At 47.7% G+C, this 9,389-nt stretch overlaps 1 non-coding gene across 1 annotated transcript; it reads right to left on the bottom strand.

Annotated features, from left to right (window-relative positions):
• Positions 1 to 7,704: 7,704 nt before the first annotated feature.
• Positions 7,705 to 7,776, bottom strand: TRNAQ-CUG (transfer RNA glutamine (anticodon CUG)). The gene has a single exon. It is a non-coding gene; the product is annotated as a tRNA-Gln (tRNA).
• Between the last annotated feature and the right edge of the window lie 1,613 nt (positions 7,777 to 9,389).

The following is a 9,389-nucleotide window of genomic DNA, read 5'->3' as shown; positions in this document are numbered from 1 at the left end:
GTACCCTGCTGCACTAGACCAATGCTGCAGCACCCTTTATCCTTACTGTACCTAGCCAGCATCTGGTGAGCCCAAACTGACCATGCCCAGCTACCAGGGCTGGGAGATAAAAAAAAAGGCAGAATTCCAGAGACAACAAAATAAGGAAAGAGTCAATGTGAGGGGGTATAGGTGCATGGGTGTTTGAAGAGACTAACAGAAAGGACTTCTGGGAAGGGGAAGAAAGAAACAGGGAACGATCTTTGTGAAGGGGGAAAAGGAAGGACCTCTGGGAGCGGGAAGAGAAAGCGACAGGGTCTGGAAAGGGGAGGAAAAAGCAGAGGGTGATCTTTGGGAGGAGGAAGCAAAGGTGGGAGAATGGGACACACCTCCCCTCAAATTTCACCCTCACACAATCGGCTACATTTTGTTCCAGGCCCCTGCTTTTATAAACAAATTACAAAAAATGTAAAATTTGCTATTTCCTATTATCTCCCTTAATGACCGTTCAGAATGAGCCAAGAATGTTCTTTCAATTGATTTCAGGATGACTCCAATGTGACACACCTTTGAACAGAAATTTATTTCTAATACTTTTATTCATGCAGAAAATATATGCATACACCAAGAAGAATACTTGTGTGTGTGGGGGGGGGGGGGTAATATCTTTTCCCTAAGAAGGCTGACATAAAAACAGCCTAAGAAGACTGACAAAAAAAATAAAAATTTAAACTGATGATCTTAGCATTTCTCTGTTATGTTTAATCATGTTCTGGCTTTAGAATTGACAGAATAATTGAACCTCCTGAGAATGTTGAATATTTCATAGACAGCAGCTCTACCAGATGAGCCAAAGGTAGCTCTCTTCGTAAGCAAACAGAGGTTGCACTGAAATCCAGTTTGGTACTTTATTTGGCTTTCATACTCTCTCAGCTGTTTTCTTATCTAGCTATGGACTGTATTCATAGAACTTCAAATTCAGGTGACAGGAAAATAGCTCAGCCTGTTTTTTAGATGCTGTTGTGCAACAAAAAGTTTGCTCTGCAGCAGATAAAGTGGCTTCTAGTATTTTGCTTATGTAACAAATTACTCAGGTTACTCCTCTTTCCTTTTCTTCCTTTGATTTCCTTTCCTTTTCTTCCTTCTCCTCATTCCTTTTCTCCTTTGATTCTATGATCTTGAGCAGCAGATAGAGTCTATTTCTTTAAGGAAATTATGGTGGAGAGATACTTGGGCAAAGCCAGGGCGATCCTGTGGGCAGTTGACCCTACCCCTCATGCTAATAAGGAAGCTTATGAATATGGCCGCCATGTGGCCTCATGTGTTTTAAACACAAAAACACTGCCTGGCGAGGCAGGAAACAATTGCCAACCCCCTGCCAGGAGTTGGAAAATTACTGGCATGTGAGTCATAGGCAACATTATACACTATAATTATGCTGCCTTGGCCAGAGCCATGTGTGCATGTTCTTCTATACAACACTCACCCTTGGACATGTGTCTAAGCCACTCTCTTCCTGCTGTGAAGCACTGGTCACTCAAAGTTACTATCCTACAGACATCCCCTATCTTCCAGACTGGTAAATATTACCCAACCCTACATTCTTCTCCATTTTACTCCCTGTTTTCCCCTTAGCTCTGTGTGTATGTTGTGTGCGATTTCCTATGTGTTTGCTTCTGCTACTCCTTCAATAAAAATCACTCTTGTTGAACATCCACCTGTTTTTATTAAGAGTTCTCTAGAGGAATGATCCTTATGTACACTGGTGGAGATATCTCACTTACTCCCTCTCACTGCTTCTCCTTGTATGCTTATTCTCTCAACTTACAAGACCACCTATTTGGGTAACAATCCTTGTGTCTCTATCCACCAGCAAATAAACAACTATATTTTGATATGGTAGGAAGTAGTTTAGTTAAAATAGGAGCAATCCAGAGTTCATGATAAAAATGGTCATGAGAGCATTCCAATATTGCCCCCCCCCAGTTGAAATAAAGAGGCAGACACAAGACTTGGGTAATAAAGGGCCACTTTTTATTTATGGCAACAACATTAACTGCAACAACTGAAACCTGGCAAGGGCCTAACCAGCGGTACAGATCAAGCCCTGGATTCACTACCCTGGACCCCGCCTTGACCTGTCTGGGTGAGACCCGCTGCCCTGGATCTAAGCCATCCAACTGCATGGCTGGGATCCGGCCAGCCTGGCGGATGGTTTCCCTCTTAAAGCTCCAAGCACCCCTGCCGCGGAGCATGAGGGCAGGACTTTTCCAGGGGCTCCCACCAGGCAGCCTGCCCTCTCAACTGGCCGCTGCCAAGCATGCCAGCTGATCCTGACAGGCCCCTGATATCCCCAGCAATCACTATCCCACTAACATCCCTCCAAAAAAAACCCTGCCAGCGCTAAGGCCGAGCCTCTGCTCAGGCCTTCATGCCCCACAGATGACTTACTGTAAGTCATAGCCCTTGCCTCAGTTCATCTAAAATTATGTTGTTGCCTGCCACTGAAAGGTAGACCCCATCGCCTCGGTAGAGGTTAGCCAAACTGGCCTTAGTCCTGGGATGGGGAAGCTAAATACCCAACCTGTTCCATCGAACTAACTGAAGTATCTCAAACCCCAACAGTTAAGACATCAGGCCACTGGTTGCTCCTCCACTGCAAGTCAGCCTGCACCTGCAAAGCAAGGGCCATATCCTTTACAAGCCCAGGTCATTACCTCCCAGGTGAATGACCAATATGTCAGGCAGAGGACCATTCCTCCCCTCAAACAGCAAAAGCAGCAGCCCTGGCCACCGTAGGCCCCAGCGACCCTGCCACTCAACTGTGGCCCACTCACTTAACCCAAGCTGGGACCCGATGGCCATCCTCTTGGCTTGGTGGGCCGCCCAAAGAACCATGCTTTGTCCACATATAAGGATTTGAAGCCTTCCACAGTGAAACACAGCACCTAAAGAAAAAACAATTCAGGGAAGGTTCCCAGCGCCCAGTGGGCGAATGTATGACTGATTGGCCCTGGACCTCCACTGGCCCACCAGCTGGATAACCTGCCTAGGGTAACCCATGGCTGTAGCTATCAAGGCTGTCCCAATCCAGAAGGAATGGATGCTAAATTTAACATTCTGCAGACCCAATCTTGTCAGTGCCCATCCAGTGACTGTCCTGCACTGGTACCTAGTCAAGGGGGGGAGGGGGACTCTATCAATGTTTTAAAACAATAACCCCCATTGCCCCCCCCCGAAGTGCAATATACTGCTTCAGCACTGGGACCTGGCACAACCTGATGTCAGCACAGGATCCAGCTGTAACTGATCTGTCTTAGGATGCCTAGTCTTAAAGTAACTCTATCACCCACAAACTTTTTATATCTGGACCAGTAAGGCAGCACCTGACTCATCCTAAATAGAATGGGCCACCAATTCACTTATTCTAAGTGCCCCTAAGTATTGCTAATGCCCCTAGACATCACCTGATTGACATTACTGCTAAGCCCCAAGCCCTCAGTTGAACACAAAACTGCATAACCAGGATGGGCAATACCGGTCATAACCTTGCTCATTCTAAACCCTGCAAACTGCCTCACCTCATGATCACAGGACTTCTGTGTGCTGGGGGCAATGGCTAGCTGGATGGTCCTGTAGGCTTCAACCTTCCAAGCTGCCATAGTTCCTGTGACATCTGGGCAGGCATCAGGTTGGCCTCAGGGGCAAGCTGATGAAATTGGTCCATCTGTAGGTGAGACAAAGCGTCCACCACTTCATTATCACACCCTGAGACATGCTTGGTCATGAACACAATGGTCAGTTTCAAGCAGCGAAGAGTGAAATCTCTAACTAGCCTCATGACCCTTCGTAACTTGGACATGAACCACTGCCCGATTGTCGCCAAAAGTGCACGGTGTGCTTGGCAAGGTCTCGTCCCCTGCCCAACCCAATCCAATGGCCAGAACATCCCAAACACAAGAGAGTTGGAGGCATCATAATGCCCCTGCCACTCCGCTTCCAGCAAAAGATCGTTCCCATAAAATTTCCTACCAAAACATAAGTTCCTCCCTGATCACGACATCTAACCTGAGCCTGTGATGGGTAAGCCTTAATTCACCCATGACATTGCAGGGCACGAGGTGCCTTAAGAAAGCCCGTCCAGGAACCATAACTCTACAAGCAAAGTTTAAGTGCCCTAAAAGATGCTGCAACTCAGGGCCAAGCTACACATGACGAATGACACTTGAACAGCAAGTGTATTTCTCCCTGTTCACTTGCCCTCCACTCAATCCACTTGCCGTTCAAGTGTCATTCGTCATGTGTAGCTTGGCCCTCAGAGTTACTCAATACCACTCGTTAAATGAGGCCAGCCTCACCCTGAGGTTGGCTAACTTTTCCAATGGCAGCCTGGAGGTTTTATGGACAGTGTCCAGCTAGACAGAGCCCTCCTTCTGCACCCATGGGTAATGCTCTGCCCGTGTAGGAACGGCCTTCAAAAGAGAAACCCAACAACACTAAGTCCTCTGGATAACTGGGAGAAGGTGAAATGCTGACTTAATGTCACATTCTGCCATCCCAGCAATGCCTGACAACCTTGACTGCCTAATCAAAGGACATGTACCTCACAGAGGAACCTCACAGAGCAAAGAACTCTGGGATAGCCTCATTAACTGACACACACACACCCTGGGGTAAGAAAGGTGGTGTATCAGCTGGAACTCGCCCGCTGCTATTTTCAGCACCACACCCGCAAATAAGGGACCGGTGGGGCCCCAAAAGGGGGGGGCAACACCAGACCCTTAGCACACTCCTTAGCAATTTTATCCCTAATGATCCCTTCCATACTAGTCACTGACCGTAGATTGGCCGCCATGGAAGGAGCCCTGGGGCCCTGAGAAGGGATCCTAAAACCAAACTTAAACCCCTTAAACAGGAACAAAGCATCTTCACGCTTAGCGCAACCACCCAAGAGGAGCTTAAGGTCCTTCAGTTTTATTGGGCTGGGATCCTTTACCAGCTTGCTGCTGGGAGTTACCCCAGCCCCACCTGCTCCGCTTGCCCCTGCCTCTATAGCCTAAGGCAGAATTTGAAGGAGTGGGAGCCCCCACACATTGGGCAATCATATTTGAACCTGCATGGTTTCCCTGTGCATGTTCCTTATAAGCTAAGTCCCAGCATAAAAGCCGTGCTTGAACCAGCTGACCCGTGAACTGTCAGAGCAGTCTGCAAGATTGGCCTTTGCAGGAGCCATCACCTGCAGCCAAAATTGCTGGAGAATCTTATCCCATGGCAAAGCAGAGTTCATTGCTGCCTTCATACAGAATTCTTCATCATACTGCATCCACGCAGCACTGACAAAGCCTGTGTACCCTTTATATATTATGTCAAGGTACTGGAAAAAAGATGCAGTCCTCCATGGCTGCACCTAACAATTATTCCAGACTAAATCAGGAACCCAGGGAGCCAATTGGCCCAGGTATGATCGACCTGGTGCCATTTCAGCTGCTCCATGTCCTCTTTGTCCTTCCTCTCCAGTTCCCTGTAGAGAAGGGAGAAGACATTGACAAACTCGCCTTTTAAAATCTTATTCCTGGTAGCTTGAGCAAGATGATCACCTAAGGGTAGGGCTGTGTAGAGCCCGATAAGGAACCAAGCCATAAAGGGTCATCCTGCAAAGGGGAAGTTCCTGGGAAGAGCGTAACTGGGCCATGTGGAGGAAAGGCCAGGCAATGCTTGGCCATCAAAACCTTGCCAAGAGGCAGTATACATCTTTGTAAATGTGCCCGGGTCAGCTCTAGCAGACTATCCACCCCATACCTGATTGCTCCGAGGAAACCCAGCCCCATAGGCACTTTGACTTTGCATGATGTTCTGCTGCATACCAGATGGATGCATCATAGCTGAGGGTGCTGGGACAGTGGTCTGACCCCAGGGCCCCCAGGCCATTCACCACCCTGCTGACTCAGAGGAGACTTACCATCCACCACCGGGTCCACGGTCACCACCCCCGGTTCAGTATCAATCACCCAACCGGGATCAACTCCGGAAGGCTAACCACTGATAGAAATGTCTTCCGCTGTTTGGCTCCTTGTAGTCTCTGCACATGTTAATGTAGAAGGCCCCTCAAGGGCAGAAAGTCTATTAATCACTTTAGCTTGAAAAGCAGCTGCTGATGTTAACCTAACAGACCTACTGAGCTTTGCCCCCCTTGTACTCACTACACCGCTAGCTTGCTCAAGGGCCATTATGTGGTTCAAAGTGTCCTGATGACCAGAGGCTTCATCTTCATCAGAAGATAACCAAGTGGGAGGGGGGCCCTTAGGAGGGGGCTTCTTGGACAGTTACTTCTGTCCAATGGCCACCACTTATGCCTGTAAGGAAGAACACCAACTCCCAAAATGGCCACCGACTGTTCTATGCAGTGATGCAACGAGCACCCCTCTATAGGGCAAAAATCCACCCAACAGCAAGGAAGGAAAAGGGGTGTGTGTAATTAATTAATTAATTAATTAAACATCCCAGAAAGGAATGAGAGGAAGGTGAGCTAACCCCATGTAAACCTTCTGAATATATCCCCCAAGCCCGTTAACCAATAACTGAAGGGGGGGTTAATAATAAAACTCCCCCAAATGCCGCTCTGAGGCAGCAGAAGGCACCCACAGCCCTCTACCCAGGAAGCCAGTAAAGGAAGTAACAATAGAAGGCAGGAGCAGCAATAACAAAATCCTGTTAGGCAGCATAGGAAGCAGGCCAGACGCTCTGACAGATACGCTCCTTGCAACGCCACTTCTCACTGCCTTTTCGCACTCCCCTGGCCGCTGCCATCCTTCCAACAGCAAGAGCAGCACCCAGATCTGAAGAACAAGCTGGTCAAAAGACAAGCGCCGCAGAGCTGGAGGCTACAGAGCTCTGCTCCTAGCTACGTCACCCCTTGCCGCCTATCAGCTGTTGTGTGGGCCACCACTGTGTGAACAGCTTGGCTCTGCTCTGCTCCGTGACGAAGGCAAACCAGCCAAAACCGGGAACAGCACCTCAGAAATGGAGCTGCGCGGCCCGACCGCAGCCTCCACACTGCAGAAAACGGAGCCGGAGCTGCTGCTAGACCTCACTCCGCTCTGACTGACGCTTACCACCTTTCAGCTGTTCCAAAGCCCAAGTGCTCGGAGCAAGCCCCAAAGTGCTCGGAGCAAGCAAAAAATGCTCCACTCCATCCGAGCACGAGGCGGCAAGTGCAGGAACGGGGGCAGGGCTGCACTGTTAAGGCACCTAGCCCCATCCCCTTTCCACGTGGCCCTATGAGGCCGGGGAAAATGCTGCCTCAAGCCCTTGGCTGCCGGCCGGGTGGGGGCTGGATTATATGGGACAAAGAGTTGACCTTTTCTAAGTTGCATTGACAAAGTCTATCCAAGTAAGGTATATTATGGTAAAAGGTAAAGGTAGTCCTCTGTGCAAGCGCCGAGTCATTGCTAACCCATGGGGAAGGGGGACGTCGCATCATGACGTTTTCTTGGCAGACTTTTTGTGAGGTGGTTTGCCATTGCCTTCCCCAGTCATCTACACTTTACCCCCAGGAAACTGGGTACTCATTTTACCGACTTCAGAAGGATATAAGGCTGAGTCAACCTTGAGCCGGCTACCTGAAACCAGCTTCCACCAGGATCGAACTTATGTCATGAGCAGGGCTTAGGCTGCAGTACTGCAGCTTACCACTCTGTGCCACGGGGTTCTTAAAATGAAATGTTCAGGTTCCACCAAGATTTGAACTCAGATTGCTGGATTCAGAGTCCAGAGTGCTAACCATTACACCATGGAACCAGTGTATTATGGTATCTTCCAAATAAAACTGCCGAAGAAGCAGCATTCAGACATGCGAGCATAAATACTCTGCAATAGAGAGGAACTGTTAAGAGTTTAATGTTGACTGGGATTGTTGGAGATAGAAGGGTGCCAAAAAACTGGGTGGAACATACGCTACGAGCAAATATAACTGAGCTAGATTAATTTTGTGCATCTAAGTAGTGTTTCCTAAAGCTGAGTTTGAAACAAAATTTGGGATTCCATTTCAGGTGAAAAGAATAAAGAATTTCTAGGAGTTGGATAGAAAATGTCTAGGGGTTGAACAGAACATTTTTGTTCCAGCAATAGTGGTACATGTCACAATTACTCATATAAATTTTAAAAATATGTTTCAGCCCCTTTGCATCTCGATTTGCTGAGAGCCCATTGAATAGTCCCTTATACTGATGAAAGCTGCTGCCATTAAGGAGACTCCCCTCTTTATGCTTTCTCCAGACTTTCTTGAACATGAGGAGTTTGGTGTGTGTGTGTGTGTGTGTGAGACAGACAGACACAGCAGAGTCCTGTATCTTCCCGAGCTGGCCTTATTCAGTCCTGATACGCTTGGCCAGTGTAAATTTTATTTACTTTCTGTAATTTAAAGTCTGGCTTTCTCACTGCATATCAAGTCAGATTACAAAGAGTATGTCAATATGATTGATGGCTTGGACATTCAAAAAACAATACAATATAGATCGTAGAAATTTGAAAGAAACACATACATATATGAAACATTACATAAACAAAACATAAGTAATTTGACATGATACATTAAATGACATGGAAACTCCCACTGGGAACATATCAACACTAGAGATGGGCACGAAATGAACGGCTGGTTCATAGGCAAAGAAACATGCGGTTTGTGGGGTCACATTTTTACGAACCAAATGACTTTTTCCTACCATTCCGTAGCCGGTTCAGGTATTCAATACATTGCATAGGCAATGGTGGCCAGTCTTTTGGTTGCCCCCAATCTGAGACCTCCACTCTTGATTGGCAGCTGTCCCTGCCAACTAGAGAACTCCCATTATGGCCCATCCAGCCAGGAAAAAGGGGGGAGGGTTAGAATCTCTAAGGCAACTGAGGAGATGGGCCTGCAGTAGCCATGGTAACACCAATCTCTTCCACCAAAACCATGTTAGGCAGGTCTTTCTGCAAACCAGAGTGGTCCTGTTTTGCTCAATGTGGGCATTTTATATAAAAGGGAAAGCTCTGTGCCTTCTGGTTTCAGTTTCATCAGAGAGGGAGAGGGAGAGGAGGGCTTGCTGGAACTTGGCTTTTGAGAGAGATTGCTTGGTGGGATCTTTGGCCTGCACTTGTTGCTGGAAAAGGGACTGATCAGTTTGGGATCTCTGAGCATGAAGGGGCCCATTCTGGGCTCCGACGAACCACAAACTGGTTCGTGAACCGGGTCAAGTTCAGCAAAGCTTGTGGTTTGGGGTTTGTGAAACTGGATGAACACGGTTCATTTCCCCCCCTAGTTTGTGCCCATGTCTAATCGACACTAACAGATAGTACCTGGTAGCATAGTCTACAGTCCTCCGGAAAAAATAGTTTTGTATATTTTGCAGAAAGCCTAGAGATTGAGA

Source organism: Eublepharis macularius, chromosome 3 (assembly GCF_028583425.1).
Source record: "Eublepharis macularius isolate TG4126 chromosome 3, MPM_Emac_v1.0, whole genome shotgun sequence".
NCBI classification, from domain to species: domain Eukaryota; kingdom Metazoa; phylum Chordata; class Lepidosauria; order Squamata; family Eublepharidae; genus Eublepharis; species Eublepharis macularius.
The sequence above is the reverse complement of the archived record's forward strand: the minus strand, read 5'-3'. Positions and strand labels throughout refer to the sequence as shown.